Here is an 18,891-nt window from a genome sequence, read left to right on the forward strand (position 1 = left end):
CACAACATGCTCATAATTTTTATATTGCTTTACAAAGAGATGAGAAATTTTTCAATGAGGAACCATCATGAGTATCACCCACATTTATTCTTTGGGGGCCATACATACAATTTTTTGAGAAGTTCATTGTACTAATGGCTAAAAAGCTAGATTTTCCTAACAAAATCAACATACTGAAGATGTTTAGAAATAATCAAAGAGCCAATTGGCTTCTTCACTAGAAGATTAAAAATCATACTAGGAAAACTAAAGGTTTTATCTGAAGGAATACAACCCTTTATACCATCAATTTTGGATGCTAGTAGCAGAGTTATAGATTGGCAGGAATGGTCCAATTCCTTTGGTGCCATTTTAACTCAGGAGGCTCCAATGTCAATTTTTGTAGATACTTCTAAATTCTCATACAATAACTTAATTAATTCCCTTTTTAAGGTAGAAATAGATTTGAATAAACTTATTGTTTAATCAAAAGATGTAGGATTTGAGAAAATACACCAAAAAAATCTACAAAGCCTTTGAATCCCTGCATGCAAAAAACTTGTCATAGAACAAAAAGATGAGAGGAGGCAAGGGTTTTGCTCTGAAAAATATGCAAATGTATTTTTATAAAATTGAAGAGATAAAGAAATTACAAAAGATCAATCCTTATAAAAGGAGATCAAAACCTGAAATGGTAACCTAAATAGAAAAGCTAGGTTGTACATTATAATTAATATAAAATATTAATTATATGCACCTAAGAGATAGCTTAAGAAAACTAGAGTAGTAGAAAACTTATTTAATTAAATCAAGGTGATTTAATTAATTAAGTGTAAAAAAAAATTACTCCAATAACCCCCCTTAAGAAAATCTTAGGAGGTAAGCTAATCTAACACAATTATGAAAGTAGGAAAATGGGTCCTAACAACAAGGCTTGATCAGGTACGCAATAAAAGGAAATCTTTGTAAACTAGAGACAAAGGAGAAAACCCAATGGGAAAAACTCCTCTCGAAAAAGAGACGAAAAAACAACAAAAAATATGGCTCAAGAGACTCTCTCAAAACCATAAGTACAACCAGCCCCCTCATGAAAGAGAAAAGATACTCCAATGCAAAAGAAATAAAGGCACCAAACATGGAAACCCCTAAATGATTGGAAGGCCTAACTAATGCTGAAATGAGAAAACATGAGGATTAGGAAAGGGAATCCCTAATGTAGGTGTGCTGACATTGTCACAAAGGAGGAGGTGAATGTCCTCTGTAGAATCCTCAACAATTGCACCTGGAGACTCGATGAAAGGAACTAGAGGTTTAGGTAAGCTGAAGAAGTACCATGCTAAGGAGAAAAGACTTCAACTTTATGTGGTGTGGTAGTCAAGACAGGAATCTCAAGAACAATACAAAGGTTCAAGTTTCTTGATTGCACCACATGATGCTCTCATGAAAGAAAATAGCTCTACTCTAACAATGGAGATGGTGAACCAAAGTGTGAGAAGGTGTAGAGATGGGTGGTATGGTCAACTATCCCAATAGAAATAAATCCTCCTATTGTAGTATCCTAAATGAAGACTGAATGTGCAGTGAACTCAACTATCTTCCCTAATCCATTGCATGTAATCTAAGAAATCAAGAGAAGTTTTGTAGATAGAGAAGGAACATACAATACATCATTGAATATGCCATCTTGAATGTGAATTGAACCTTTCCCACAAATTGTTAGGGTAGTGTTATTCCCCATGAGAATATGAGGAATGGGAGAAGCTGTAATAGAGGAGAAGACCCCTTGAGAAGATGTTATATGGTGAGAAGCACCTAAATCCAGTATCCAAGGGACTTGGAAAAGGGATGCAATGGAAGCCCATAATGCATGACCCTATCCAAAATCTAGTGTAGATGATGAAGAGATGGAAGAAGACTAAAAGTCAGACCCTTATGAGGTAGAAGAGGATGGAGAGGAAATAGTGCTCTTTTGAAGAAGAGCTTGAAAATCTATAATTTGTTTCTCATAGCCATCAAATCTCTTTTGAAAACAATGTAACTCATCATGAAGTCCCTTTCAACAATAGGAACAGGTAAAAGTCTCAGTCTTCTTTTTCTCCTTCTTAGAAGAACATGATGAACTGGTAGAGTGCTAAGAAGAGGAATCTGATATCTACTTCGACTTCTGTGTATCTTGAGGTGACTTGGCAACAATGCCTATGACTATGAACCTATAAGTGAATCCATCTAAGTGAGCTTGGATTGCTCACGAGTTAACCTGTCACAATATGTCTCAAAAGAGAGCATAACATGTCATAAACCTAGAGCATCCATAGTGGAGTAGAAGGTAGAAATGAAAATATGATAAGGACCTTAAAGCTTGGAGAGTATTAGGAAGATACATTCATTATCTGACTTTTTCTTTCTAGCAACCTATAACATAGATTGAAGAGACTTTAATTTCATCAAGAAATCCTCAATGCTAGTGAATGATTCAAGAGCCAAGGAGGTAAACTCTTCATCTATCTATAGAACCCTAAATTGATTCATTGTTCCAAATAAGGTGGAAAACTTGTCCCACATAGCCCTAGGTGTATTCAAACCATCTAGGTAAAATAGTAACCCATCTAAAATATTCATTGCATGAGGCCCATTGCCTCATTTGTCTTATTGCACTGCATAAGAACCTCATAAGGCCTCCATAGAACTGGTTGAGCTACATCAAGACATGACCATAACCACTTTTCAATAAGCAATTTGGTCATCTATGCTTTCCAAGTATGGTAGTTGTGTGGTGTAAGCCAGGCAACATAAGGATCTACTATTGAGAGAAGAATATAGAAGTAGAAGGGTCTTATTCTGAATTAAAGTACATAAAAGAAAATCCCCCCCCCCCCACAACAGATAATGATATCCCTAAAATCCAAAAGAAAAAAATTATAGAAAGCATAAAAAATGAGAAAAGAACCTAGATTTCAGATGTAGAGAAGAGGGAAAACTAAGCGTCTACTTCAATGCAAAAATTGGAAGCTCAAATGAACTCAAAATCAAATGAAACTAGCACCATTGCCTCCACCTCTAAATGAACTTTTTGGCACTTCTTTTGGATCAAAAAAATACCTCTATATGCACAAGTTATGGGAAAAAAAACCAACTATAGGTCCAAAAAAGGAGTTCTCTAGAAAATTACAAACCCGAAAAAAAATTGACGACTGTATGGCCGTCAACCGCCAATTGCTAGGAAATTTTTTTGACTAATGGATTGCTCATGTTAATAGCCAGAATGATGATTTCACTTGGCTAAAAAATGACATCAGCAAAGGATGAAGGTGATGACCTCAGCAGCTAGGAAAAATGTGACATGGCACCGTCTAGTGACATCAATGATCAGATTGATGACATCAGCAACTAGAATGCTAATGGTAGTTGGCAAATTTTTCTAGTGGTGTTGCCACTAGTTGAGGTGCCACCTAGGAGGAGAACCCTATGGTGCTGCTAGTGGCTTGGTCGACAGAGCTGACCCACGGTGGCTGTAAGGCAGCATGCTGGTGGTGATTGAGCAATGGTGGAGCAGCTGTGGAGCTTGTTGAGTTGAGTGCCAGTGGTGTAGGAGTGGTGGCACAATGGCTAGTGGGTTGAGCATGGTTTTTTAAATTTTTCTTTGGTTTTTTTAATAAAAAATTCCCTTGTAACATGTGTAGAGGCCGTATGGCCCTGTTGGGCAATTTTCTTTTCCTCTCGGATGAATTTTGTCCAAATTAGACAAATTTTATATGGAAATAAGGGTTTTGACACCTTCTAGATCCATCTGGGACATCCATTTGGCCTCAACCTACTTCAAAGAATAGTGGCCCCCTATATTTTCTCAAAAAATACCCAAAATGTTCTAGATCTATTCTGTCAAACCCTTGTTCTCTGTTTGCTCCAAATAGCAAACAAGCTATAAGAGATTTGGCTCTGATGCCATGTAGGATTTGAGAAAATACACTAAACAAATCCACAAAGCCTTTGAATCCCTGCATGCAAAAAACCTTTCACAGAAGAAAAAGATGAGAGGAGGCAAGGTTTTTATGGATTCAAAACCCTTTTAGAGTAAAAAAAAATTACTCTAATAAAAGAAATTATGGATTCTAGGTGAACTAAAGGTACTCAATATTTTCAAGAGGTCAAAGCTAAATAGTGGCCAACAAAAAGGGAAATTTATGTTTGGGAGGTCGTAGGAGATATTAAAGCTCCGCCAGTAGGAAGTAGTTGAGATATTTCTCATTATGGACAGTTAAGGAAAAAGAGGAGAAAAATCAAAAGCATGATATAAATATTCATTTACTATCTCAACTACTTTTATTTTTCTAATTGATCTTTTGGAAGAATGTTTTGCATGCCTTTTTGTTCCCATCTTCCAAGTTTTTGTATCTGTTTTGATTTTGACATGTTTCCTCCTCTCATTTGTATCTTGTTGCAATTATATATATGGATTTCCAAGATGAAGAGTAGAGGTTAGTTGTCTATAAAATTTTCTCATTATGATGTATTAGTTTGCAATCTGTCCATTTGTTTTGTGATAATGTCAATGAGTTTAGTTATTGCATACTTGAATATTTGATACCAATGGTTGGTTTTCTAGGTTGTATGATTAGTTTCTATTAGCATTATAAAGATCTTAAGAAGAAGTAATTTCTCTTAATTATCATTATCTTTGATTTTTGTCTCCTTTCTTATATATTCATAATCTTGGGATTGATACAAACAAGTTTCATTCAGTTTAATGCAATTTAAACAAATTGTATATCTCTTATTGATTGCTGCTAATTTAAAGAACTAGGTAATTGCTTTCTGTAATGGATAATGTTTAGGGTTTGTGAAAGGATATGATAAGAATGAAACTTAGAGTTAAATGTTGACAATTTTAATAATAAGTTGATTAAAAAGGTCCAAATTTGCTAATCTTTGACTTTATATCCCATTCAATAAGACACTGGTCTATTTTAAAGCTCAAGCATAAATTGATGGTTCGCTTAATTCCAAAATATTCATAAAAACACATCAATTTACCATTTCATGTATTAAGAACTAGAAGTGTTGGTCATTACTTATTTGCATCTACTTTTGGTTGTAGTTAGCTACTATGTTCAATAAGTTTATTACAAAATCATGGAAGAACATTGACCATTTTTTCTATAGGGGATAATCTTGTAGACAAAAGTATCAAGTTAATAAGTTCAATCCCTAAGGTTTTCGTGCCTTGACCCTACAGAGCCTAAAGTGAAGTGAATCTTGAAAACTCTGTTAATTTGGTCCAAAAATAAGATTTAGCCTTTCTGAATATAGGATTTAGCTCATCCTTAGGCTTGTCCTTTTCTTATTGTTTCCTAGTATTAGGTTTAAACCCACTTGATATATTTCTTACAAGAAAGAACTGCAATAGTGTCCTTTTTCATTTTTCAAGAACATGTCTATGATGTTGGACCTTTGTGTTCTTGTTTGATGTCTACTTAGGTATGGATCTCCATTCATATGCCTTGTGTCCATACTTCTGACAATTGTAACAATATCCTTCAAATATTTGACTATTGACGGTCTTGGTTCCACATTCATGTGCTTCATGTCCTTGCTTGTTCTAGTTGTAGTAGTATCCTCTATATTTATTCTTAGTGTTTTGATTGTCACTTTTTCTCCTATAGACATTTGTTGAATAGGAGTAAAATGAGAATGGGGTGTAAGAGGGATAATATAGGACCTATCCTTAACCCAAATTCCCAAAAGAAATGATCAGTGCACAAATGAATCAAATGATAGAGAACATGAAGGAAGGAGGAAATCCTATAATATACTATAGAAAGTATGTACTTAGAATCTTCAAAGAATAGAAGACAAATACTAACCTCAAAGTATGGAAGATATGGAAAATACTTGATTTTTGATGTTTGTGCACAAATTTAGGAAATTCTACAACTTGCTCCAAATTGGAAATGTTGAGATAGAGAAAACCCATAAAACTTTTGTCCTTCTGGGGTCAGGTTGACTTTGACCTAGATAGTGGGGCACAATCTTACCCCTCATTGAAGGTCATCCCTAACTTGAAATAGTTCTAATAGAAATTTTGTTTGTAGAGCTCGAACATTTTCTGAAAAAGGTATCTAGATCTAAACTTCAATTCGTTGTCCTATACCTATACCTACAAGAAAAACTTTTTTTTTTTTCCTTGGTCAAACCCTAGTTTGGAATCAACCTTGAAATGTAATTGAAATTGCAATATGTATATTCAAGGTAAATGGAACTATTAACCTTCCTTATGTTCAAATCCTTGAATTCATAAGTAAGGATGCTCCAAATGAATGTAGAAATGAATGTAGAATGTCTCAAATGAGTGGAATTAAATATTTAACACTAATCTTGAATGTATCTTTTGATAGGAAAAGTCTTGGATGAATGTGAATGGATAAATCTTCAACAAGAGGGCTGCATACAAATTGAATCCTTTAATGACTAACAATGGATCTCCTTGATGAATTGGATCTTGAATTATTGAATGCTTGAATTCTTGAATAAAGATTCTTGATCATAGAAAGTTACCTCTAGATCATCTCGTCATGAAAATTAGATAGTAGATTATGGTTTGTCTGATCATTTGATAATGGTTTAGTGGATGGATCAAATGAGAGAGGAATGCTTCCTTATATAGTGATCTAGGGAAAAAACTTATAGAGAGGATGACATTGGACAATTAAATCCAAATTAATCCTAACCCCTAGAAATGGACCTATATTAAATGCAATTTAAGATTTTACCATCCTAAAATTTGAAACAACCGACTCAGAAGTGGGAAAATGAAACTTTTTGAAGTTCGATATCTCAAAACCTCTTGAACTTGAAATTTGGGACTAGGGTTAGGGTCAAGGTTGACTCTACCCTAGGTTAAAGTTGAGGTTTTCCTTGACCTAGGTCAGGGTCGAGGTTGGCCTTGACCCATTAGGTCATCATTGAACTAGAATGTTAAAGTCTTTAGTTTCTTAGAGAAAATTTTCAAAAAGAAGTTGGAACTAGGGTGAAATAAGGAGAAAATGGGGGAAATAGCCAGATCCATGCAAAGACCTATTCAAGTGACATGACCTCAAACCACTTACTTTGAGGGCAAAATTTTCTTATCATGGAAGTGCTTCCATTTTAAGACGATACATTAAACCCTCACTTTAGCAAGAGTATGGAATCGATACAAACTCTTGGTAAAGAAGACCATAATGAAAAGATAATTATTAATTTAAAAGGGACAAAGGGATCCTCAAGCCCCCAGGGACTTAGTTCTTTTTCAATTCCAAGATCACAATAAGAAAGACATCTCTAGAAAAAGAGAAAGAGAGAAAGAGTGTGATTATCTCATCCAATGAGAACTTATCTCCCATTGTGAACTAGACAAGTAAACAGTGAAAATAGAAAGATGGAATCGAACCTCCTAGTGAATGTGGCTACTCACTAGTCAACCCATCAAGGATTCACCCTCAAGAATATTCTATTCATCATTAACATCATTAGGAGTATCTTCTTCATCTAGATTAATCAAAATAGGATCTAAGATATGAATGTAATCATCATAATCATGCATCTTAACATAATTATTAGTAAAAACTTCTTCTAAAACATCATGTATAGGTGTATCTAAAGGAGGTAAATACTTTTGAAGAAAAATTACAAGTTTTATCTTGAGTATGAAGCTTCTTACCACATTCATTAGTAAATCGATTATGTTTTGTCTTGTTTGAAATGTGTTGAGAACTAGGAGGAGCAATTGCTGAATCCTTCATAGGTTCTATAGGAGGATTAATAGGATTATCAATGAGCATACAAGGAATAGTAGGAGCTTGATTAATAGATATAAAATCCATAGATAACAGAGGTATGGAAAGTGTAGGAAAAAGCCCAAGATTAATATCCATAGGAGGTATGCTTAATTCAAGAATCTTCTGATGCTTATAGGCTTGATATGAGTAGAAAAATGATAAGATCTAGAAGAACATGAATTAGGCAATGAAGGCAAAAAGAAGTCAAGGATAGCACAATCTCTAGGCCTAGAAGGGTGATATAAACTATGATTTGTTAATAATTAATGTTCACAATATAACTATGAGGGGGTGGGGGGGTGAATCAGTTGTATAATTATCAAACTCAATATCAATATAAATCCAACTTAATTATGCAAGAAATGCAATCAAAAATCATGAAAGATAGATATACACAGTGACACCAAATATGTTTGACTAGGGAAACCCTTGTTTAGAGGGAAAACCTTGATGGGAATGATACCCATAAGATGATGTACTAATATAAATGTTCCTTATGAAAGGCTAGACCTTATTAGGAGTCTAATTAATCACATTTAGTACATATGAGTCCCTATTAGGAGACTTTGATCAAATCATGCAATTAGATCTAGAACTCTATACTTAGTAGTAATAACCCTTAAGGTCACTTACGTGCATAGATAAATCACTCTGCTTCTGTAGTGCTAAATCACTTTGCTTTTGTAGTGCTTTTCTGCTCAATAATTCACAAGTCTTAATTGTTCTCTATTTGTTAAACAAAAAAAAACATTTTTCCCTTATACCATGCTCAATAAAAAATCCTTGAGTTAGCCTCTACTTAATTATAATACATTAATTAAATGAAAACACATTTAATTAATGTTGTTAGCTCATAGTCATAAACAAACTTTCACACGTGCGACTTTTGTACATGCACACTCTTTGACATCATCAATTGTCAATATATTTTCTCTAGTCAACTATGTAACCTTTCACTATAGTTGTAATGAACTTCAAAAATCACACAATGGGAACTACTTTCCTAATACTCTATTTCCATATGGTTCTCTTTAGATCAATCATATCTTTTGTACACTATCAATTTAGGTTCTGCACACTTACCCTTGTAACAAAGACATATTGTAGTATGTTTTGGAAACTACACATTAATGGATAAGTAATATATTATTCTTAATAGAAGAATCATAGTCTAATGCTCTATTACTCTTTACAAATTTACTACAATGTTGTCATCAATGAAAAACACAGTCATGAATACATCATATCAATGTTTTTTAATGCTTCCCATAGCATCAACGTTCATGCTAACAATCTCCCTCACCATTGTAATTTTCAAGATGAGACATATCAACATGGTGAGGAACAAGAGCACATATGATATCTTGGGAAAAGGACTTCCCATTTCACATGTAGGAATACTAAACTTTTTTTGAGTCAAGGATGAAAGTTATTATTGTAAAGATGATAGAGTTTGAGCCAAAAAAATAAATTTTCAATCATTAGAGGAAATAGGAGGAATAAAAACATTAGAAAAACTAGGTAAAGTGTATGAAGCTACATGAATAGAAGACACAACTGGATGAATAGTTAGAAATACAATTGGAAAATAATTAGAATAAGTAAAAGGAACATTTTGATAAGAAGGTCGTAATGTAGGAGGAGACACAAGAGGAACACTCCTAGGAATAGAGGGAACTGTCATAGTCACCAAAGAAGGAGTATAGGTAGGAACACTAGGTAAAGGAATAGAAGAAGGTTCTACACTAGTGATAAGAGGGATCAACCCTAAATCTTGAGCTTCTTGAGCTAAAGGTTTAACATTTGAATGTACAAGGTGAGTAATACCACACAAGAAGTTAATACCTTGATAACTATCATGAAGGAGTTTCTAAAGAGCCTCTATAGGTTGAATAGAATCTTGATTATGGTTTTCTTGAATGAGCCAACTACCCATTTTATCAAGTTCAACTAGATATTTTTGGACTTGTTCAGGTGGAACTTTGAAAGAATCATCCTCATCATGAGATGAGTGAGAATATTTTTTCTCTATAATAGGATTGAAATCAAGAATAGTCAAATTATCATCTGGGATCCTACGGAAAGGAGAGAAGGACTCAGGATCAAAAGGAACCCATAAGTGTATGTCTTCATCTAACTAAAATATTATAAGTAGGACGAGAAGTAGTAAAGCTCATAAACCAATGTGATGCAAATGAACTAAACTAAGAAAACATAAAGCATGAATATTTTTGTATTTTGAAAGTGATTTTGCAATTTTTTTGTTTTGTTTTGAAATACAAATATAGGAAATCCGATTATGATGCAAGATTTAACATAAAAGACAATTATAACACCAACAAGATAGTATAAAAGGAAATCTAACACCACAAAATATAATAGGGCATATAATTCCAAAAAATAATAGAGGATAAGCTTGTTGGGCTAACCAAAATGAATAGATGAAAATATGAATAGGGTACAAGAGGGGGAATATAGGACATGCTCTTAACTAAAATTCCTAAAAGGAAATATCCAAGTTGATTAGTCATAAAGAAATGATCAATGCACAAATGAATAACATAATGGAGAATATGAAGGAAGGAGGAAATCCTATAATCTACAATAGAAATTATGTACTTGAAATATTGAATGAATAGAAGACAAATACTAACATCAAATTATGGAAAATTTGGAAAAATCCCAAATTTTGATGTCTATGGATAGTTTTGGGAAATTCTGCAACTTGCTTCTAACTAGAAATGCTAAGATAGAAAACCCCCAAAAAAAAAATTCCCTACTAAGGTCAGGTCAACTTTGACCCAGATAGTGAGGCATAATCTTATCCCCGGGCACAATCTTACCCCTCAGTAAAAGTCATCTCTAACCTTTAACAACTTCAGGATAAATTTTATTCACGGATCTTGGAAGTTCATTGAAAAGGGTATCCATATTTAAACTTCAATTCGCTTTCCTATACCTGTACCCACAAGAAAATTGGTTTTTTTTTTGGATGGGGGATTTTTCTTGGTCAAACCCAAGTTTGGAATCAATCTTCAAATGTAATTGAAATTACAATATGTATAAACAAAGTAAATGGAACTATTCACCTTGCTTATGTTGAAATCCTTGTGGAGAATTCAAGTCCTTGAATCCACAAGTGGGGATGCTCCAAATGAATGTAGAAATGAATGTAAAATGTCTCAAATAAATGGAATTAGATCTTCAACACCAATCTTGAATGGATCTTTGCATAGGAAGAGGCTTGGATGAATGTTAATGGAGAAATCTTTAACAAGAGGGCTCCATAGAGATTGAAACCTTCAATGGCTAACAATGGATCTCCTTGTTGAATTTGATCTTGAGTGCTTGAATATGAATAATTGATCATAGAAATTTACCTTTGGATCCTCTCCTCATAAAAATTAGACAGTAGATTATATTTCATGTGATCGTCTAATAATGGTTGAGTGGATGGATCAAATGAGAGAAGAAGGCTTCCTTATATAGTGATATAGGGAAGAAACTTCTAAAGAGGCCAAAATTAAAGAATTAATTTCCAATTAACCTTAACCCCTAGAAATGGACCTAGATTTAATGAAATTTAAGAGTTTACCATTCCAAAATCTGAAATAGTCAACCCAAAATTGGGAGAATGAAACTTTTTGAAGCCTAATATCTTGAAATCTCTGGGACTTGAAATTATGACCTCAAGTTAGGGTCAAGGTCAACTCTTTCCTAGGTTAGAGTCAAGGTAATCCTTGACCTAGATAAGGTTCGAGGTTGATCTTGACCCATTAGGTCATCATTGACCAAGAAAGTCAAAGTCTTTAGTCTCTCAGAGAAATTTGTCATGAAAGAGGTTGGAAATAGGGGAAATAAGCATAACAAGGAGGAAACAACTAGATCCATGTAAAGACCTATGCAAGGCACTTGACATAAGCCCATACCACTTACTTGAAGGGCCAAACATTCTCATCATGGGAGAGCTTCCATTTTAAGATGATTTAGTTGTATGTCCCAATTTTCCATAATTATGACACATGGGTTTGTTTATCTTTCCTTTGTTAATCCTTTGTTCACTAGTTTTAGATGATTCTCCTTTCTTAGTAGTAAAATATCCTAATCCAGTAGTATCACCATTAGGTCTCAGTGATTCCATTAGTTTTTCAAAGTATTTTATGGCTTCACTAGGCTTATTAAGCTATTCCTTTTCTCTCTTCAATTCATTCTTCAATAGGTTAATCTAGTTTTCCAAAGTTGTGATATCAATTTACTTCCTCTTCAGTTATTGATTTACAATCATCAGTTGATTCTATAGATCTAGTTGAGTGTTTGTTAGCTTCTCCACATGTAATGTCCTTTCCTTAGGTTTTTATTCTAGTAGCCTTTTGTCTTCTTCAATCATGACTTTGTCTTCTTCAAATTTCTTTTTGAGGTTAGTCATCTCACATAGCATTACTAGTTGGGATTTTTGTCCCCTTTTTAGACTCGTAAATTCTTCATTTAGGGCACCATTCTTTTCCATCAGCTCTATAATTGCTGCATCAAATTTTCTAGAGTATCTATCCTCAAAAAATCTAGTGGTGTAAATTTCTTCATATTGGGTATCATTTTTTTGTATAGAAATTTCCTTTCTTCTCTTCAATGATTGTTGTAGTTCATCTTTTTCTTTGTTCAATTGATGTACGATAAGTTGTATTTCAATCTTCTGGTTCTCAATTGTCTTTCCCAGTTTCTAGACTTCCATCTTCAAGATCTTTCCTCTCAAGCTATCAAACATATCTCTCAAGAGAACTTAGCTCTAATACCAATTGTTGGAAATATAAATGGGAAAGTAAGTTATGAGAGGGTGGGAGGGGTGAATCAACACTTAAAACTTATATCTCTAAAACAATTCACCATGTATCCATCTCATAAATAGAAATTCATGCATCACATCCACTGTTAGCATGAATTTTGATGATACTACGTTGGGTGAGTATTCTAAGCATTGGAGAGTATTGATGTCAACATGGTAATATTTTTGTAAAGAATGAAAGAATAATAGTGAAAGATCTTACTAGTATAGAAAATGGTTTAATTGTGTGGTGATGTGTAATTGCATATATGTTCCAGACTATGTCCTAAAGACATGGTTAAGTACGTAGAATCTAAGTTGATGATGTATAGGAGTTGTATCTAATTTACTGAGAGTAGTATAGAAATAGAGTATTGGAGAACATTATTATTATGTTTGATTTATGGCTTACATCATAAATGCAATAAAGTAGTGTGCAATCATACAATCATAGAAGATAATTGTATGGTGATGTCAGTGAGTGCACAAGCCCTGGTATCACACGTGTGAAGTTTTTTATAGACTATGAGATGAAAATGCTATTGTAATTCTAATTAATTTATTATCTTATTATAACTAATTGGGAAAGCCTCAAGGCCAACTCAAGGAATTGTTATGAAGATATGGTATAAAGGAAATTCATTTTCCTTGTTTGTAATGTGTATATTATATCAAGTAATTCCAAAGTGTGAAAAGGAGAAGAGTTCTTATTGAATGTGAGTAATCAATCCAAGGAATTATTGGATGCAAATTGTGAGATCTAGTTACAAGATCTAAAGGAGCAAAAGTCTAGTTGACAAGATAGAGATAGAGGAAAAAAGTACATTTTAGTTCTATTATTCTACAAGGAATAATACATAGATCATTTGGATAGTGGGTTCATTGGTCTTAACCTTGAAGTTGTTTGGGTAATGGGTCCAACTATCTTCCACAACTCCTAATATGGTTAGCATAACTCCTAACAAAATTCGAATCTCCTAACAAGGATTCAAAGTCTCCTAATAGGGACTCATATGTACTGAATGTTGTAATAGACTCATAATAGGGTCTATCCTCTAATAAGGAATATTTATATTAGTACATCATCTTATGTGTACCATCCCCACCAGGGTTTTCCCTCTAATCAAGGGTTTCCCTAGTTAAAATATTTAGTGTTAATTGTGTATGAGTATCTTGTTATGGTTTCAGTTTATATTTCTCACATGGTTAATTTTTTAAAGGTTAATGACTATGGTAATAATTGGATAACTGATTCACCTCCCCTCTTAGTTATATCAATGGATTATATATTCTAACAATTGGAATCAAAGCATCAGGTCCATGAAGGATAAGTTTAAAAAATTTGGGAGGTTAGTGGGGAGTTATTTTAGAAAGGATGGTCCTAAATATGATGGATGAAATTTTGAAACCTAGAAGATGAAGCTTCTTGATGAGAGATTAGAATTGTGTACAAAATTGAGCATTGATTTTCTTGATACAAGCATAAGAAAAGATAGATCTAGATCTAAAGAAGACATGGAGATCAAAGAAGGTATTGATCTTATGAAAAGAGAGAAAGAAAGTATGGAGGTTTCTGGTTGTTGGACATGTAAAGAGTTTAGTCATTTTTCATCAAGATGTCCTAAGAGAGAAAGAAAGTTTAGGAAGAGTTCACTTTCTGATGAAGATGAAGAATTTAAAGATAGTATGGAAATATTCTTGAATGACTATGATGTTAAATATAATGATTCCAAATTGGTTAAGGAAGAGGAAGTAGTAGAAGAGATAGCTTTGATAACTATTGTTGATCCAAAGGCTAAGCATGAAAATGTGGAAGTTATCATTGATAGTAACAATGATTTGTAGAATGATGTGCTATGTACTAAGCATAGAGGAGAGAAGAGGTTTGAATCTAGAGATGAGATAAGAGTTGAAATGTCAACTCCTACATCCAAGAGAAACATGACAAAGAATCACCCTCCAGAGTAGATAATTGGAAGTAAAGATAAAAGTGTGATGGAAAGGAATAAGGCAAATGAGGAATGGTGTCAAATTTCTCAAGTGGAGCCTAAAATCATAGATAAAGCATGTAACAATGATCATTATATTCAAGAAATGAAGGAAGAAGTGGATTAGATTGAGAAGAATGAGACATAGGAATTCATTCCTAGACCTAAAGACAAAAATGTGATAGGAACCAAATGTGTATTCAGGAATAAGATGAATGAACAAAGAGAAGTTGTGAGAAATAAGGGCAAACTTGTTTGCAAAGTTTAATAAAAATAAGAATGAATAGATTATTAGGAAACATGTGCATCTATAGCTAGAAAGGAAGTAGTAAGAATTTTCTTGGCTTAAGCAACAAGTGAGAAGTTTAAGGTATATCAGATGGATGTCAAGTCAACTTTTCTGAATGGAGAACTTGAAGAAGAAGTCTACATTAACCATCCTGATGGATTCCCTTTGATAGAATAAAAAGAGATGGTATACAAACTAAAGAAAGCACTAAATGGTTTGAAGCAAGTCCCTAAAAATTGGTATGCAAGGTTGGATAAGTATTTGACAAAGCTTGGATTTGTTAAAGGTACAACAGATGGTAATTTTTGTTTGAGAGAAATTGATAATAATTTATTTACCATTGTAATATTTGTTGATGACATGGTATTTGGAGGAAATGATAAAGAAAGTGTTAAGTTTTCTAAAGATATGAAAAATGAGTTTGAAATGAGCATGATAGGAAAGATGAAGTTTTTCCTAGGATTGCAGATTGTGTAAACCAGTGATGGGATATTCATTTCACAAGAAAAGTACTTGAAAGACTTGTTGAAGAGATTTGGATTAGAAAGTTTTAAACCTTTTGGTACACCTACAAGGATGAGACACCTACACTTGAGTAGAAGAAGTATAGATCCATGAATGGAGGATTACAATATCTCAGTCACAATAGACTAGAAATAGAAAATGTAGTTGGGATTGTAGATAGATTTAAACCTGATCCTAAAGAGTAGCCTTATGTAATAGTAAAAAGAATATTTAGATATTTGAAAGCAACATCTAATTATGTGATTTGGTATGACAGATCAAGTGATTTCACCTTGTGTGCATATACTAATGTAGATTGGGTAGGCAATATGGATGGCAGAAAGAGCAATAGTGGTGAAGCTTTCTTTCTTGGAGTAAGATTGGTTTCTTGTCTAAGAAAGAAACAAGATTGTATTTAATATAGAACAACTGAGGTAGACTATGTTGTAGTAGAAAATAACTGTAATCAAGTTATGTGGATGAAACAAATGTTGAAGGATATTGGAATTGAGTATAGAGAACCTATAATCATTTACTATGATAAAAAATGTACAATGAGTGTGTCTAAGAATTCTATATTGCATTTTTAAATGAAGCATATATTTATCAAGTACCATTTTTTGAGAGAGAAGGTAATAGAAAAGGAGATCAAATTGGATTATGTAAGTACTAAAGATTAGATTGTAGTTATCTTTACTTTTGAGTACCTAAGAGGTATGCTTGGGGTTATGCCCCTACCTACTTCTGAGTAGATGATGCAAAGAGTGCATTAGTCTAGTGGTATAAAGAACTATTGTTAGATTGGACTGAATGTTGATTCTTCTTGTATGGGGGAGTATATGTTGTGTACTAAGTCATTGAGGACTCTTGGTATTTAGTATTGAACAATTTCTTTGGACACTTGAGCTAATTAAAGAGTTAAAGAAGTACATATAACAATTGGTATGTAAAAATTGGTATTTTATATTTGTTTGAGGCCTTTGAAATTGATGTTAATGGGGGAGAATTTGCATGAAAAACATATCCTAAGAAATGGGAGAGAAAAACTCATAAGTATGTATTAGGGGGAGATATCTCTTTAGGGAGATTTATAAATTTTCATGTAAAGAAGAAAGTGTATGCACCTGATGTGCATCTGATGTATTGTGAATTTTTTAGTGTGAAGAGAATAATTGATGTCTATCTAGAAGGAGGATATGCACATATTACATTGAGATCTTTTAGTGTGTAAATAACTAATATATGTTCTTGAATCCAGAGGATTCTAGATTGATGAAGAGGATTTGAGACGATAGTAGTAGTAGTAGTAGAGTACAGTTTGGTATTTTTGGAACTTAGATTTTTCATCTATATTTCCATCAATGAAAAGGGAGGAGATTTTTAGCATGAATTTTGATGATACTACATTGGGGGAGTATCCTAAGCATTGGAGAATATTGACATGTTGCATTCATGATTGTGTTTTTCATTGATGTCAACATAGCAATGTTTTCATAAACACTAGAAGAACAACATTTAGAGATCTTAGTGTTATTTACAATGGTTTGATTTGCTAGTGATGCACAATTGCAAACATGTTCCATAATATGTCTTGATGATATGGGTAGTGCACAGAGTCTAAGTCGATGATTTACGACAATTGTACCTAATTTACTGAGAGCAGTACTAAAATAAAATATTGAAAAACAATGTTATGATGTTTTATTTCTATCTTACATATGAGATGCATTGAAGAAGTGTGTAGTTACATAGTAATAGATGACATTCATATGGTTATGTTAGCTAGTGTGCAAGCCCCGGTATCACATGTGTGAATGTTTGTATAGACTGTGAGCTGACAATGCTATTGTAATTAATTAATTATTTTATTATAGTTAATTATTTTCTTTGTTTATATTGTATCTCTTATATCGAGTAATTGCAAAGTGTGAAAAGGAGCAGAGTGGTTATTGAATGTGAGTAAGTGATCCAAGGGATTATTTGGTGTGAATTGTGAGATCTAGTTACAAGATCTAAAAGAGCATAAGTCTGGTTGGTAGGACAGAGATAGAGGAAGGAAGTACATTTTAGTTCTATTATTCTACAAGGAATCATACATAAATCATTTGGATAGTGGGTTCATTGGTCTTAACCTTGAAGTTGTTTGGGCAGTGGGTCCAATTATCTTCCACAACTCCTAACAGGGTTCGCACAACTCCTAATAGGGTTGGAATCTCCTAATAAGGATTCAACATCTCTTAATAAGGACTCATATGTACTCACTATTGTAAAAAATTCCTAATAGGGTCTATCCTCTAACAAGGAATATTTATAACTATGTAGAGTCCACGTCGATGATGTATGAAAATTTTACTTGATTTACTAAGAGTAGTAGAGAAATAGAGTATTGGAAAACAATATTATGATGTTTGATTGATATCTTACACCTAAGATGCAATGAAGAAGTGAATAGACACATAGTGATTGAGGATATTTGTATGGTGACATCAATGAGTACACAAACCTTGGTATCACATGTGTTAACTTTTGTATAGACTATGAGCAAACAATGCTATTGTAATTAATCATTTATCTTATTATAATTAATTGGGAAAGCCTTAAGGATGACTCAATGAATTATTATGAAGATATGGTATAAAGAAAAGTTATTTTCCTTGATTATAATGTATCTATTGTATTGAATAATTGAAAAGTGCAAAAAGGAGAAGAGTTCTTATTAAATGTGAGTAAGCGATCCAAGGGATTATTGGATGCAAATTGTGAGATCTAGCTATAAGATCTGAAAGAGAAGAAGTTTGGTTGATAGGACAAAGAGAGAGGAAGAAAGTATATTTTAGTTCTATTATTATACAAGAAATAATACAAAGATCATTTGGACACTAGGTTCATTGGTCTTAACCTTGAAGTTGTCTGAGCAATAGGTCTAGCTGTCTTCCACAACTCCTAATATGGTTGGCACAACTCCTAATAGGTTCAAAATTCACTAACAAGGATTCAACATCTCCTAATAGGGACTCATATGTATTGAATGTTGTAATAGACTCCTAATAGGGTCTAACAAGGAATATTTATATTAGTATATCACCTTGAGGGTACCATCCCCACTGGGGTTTTCCCTCTAATCAAGGGTTTCCCTAATTAATATATCTATTGTTAACTGTGTATGAGTATCTTGTTGTGGTTTTAGTTTATATTACTCACATGTTTAAGTTTTTTTAAGGTTAATGATTGTGGTAATAGTTGGATCCCCCCCCTCTTAGTTATATTAGTGGACTATATATTCTAAAATCCACAACATAATTTAAACCAAAACATAACACAAATTATTTTTTTACCCAAAAATTGTTGGAGTTGCTCCAACTTTGAAGACACCCAGGATCACTTGCATGCAAATAACCTATCAAAGGGAAGCCAAGGAAGGAAGAGCGTGGAGCTAGGGAAAAACCCTAAATAGACATGAGAGACAATATATGCAAACACAAGAAAATATGTATTTAC

Source organism: Cupressus sempervirens, chromosome 7 (genome assembly GCF_028749045.1).
Source record: "Cupressus sempervirens isolate cs-2001-9-10 chromosome 7, ASM2874904v1, whole genome shotgun sequence".
NCBI lineage: Eukaryota > Viridiplantae > Streptophyta > Pinopsida > Cupressales > Cupressaceae > Cupressus > Cupressus sempervirens.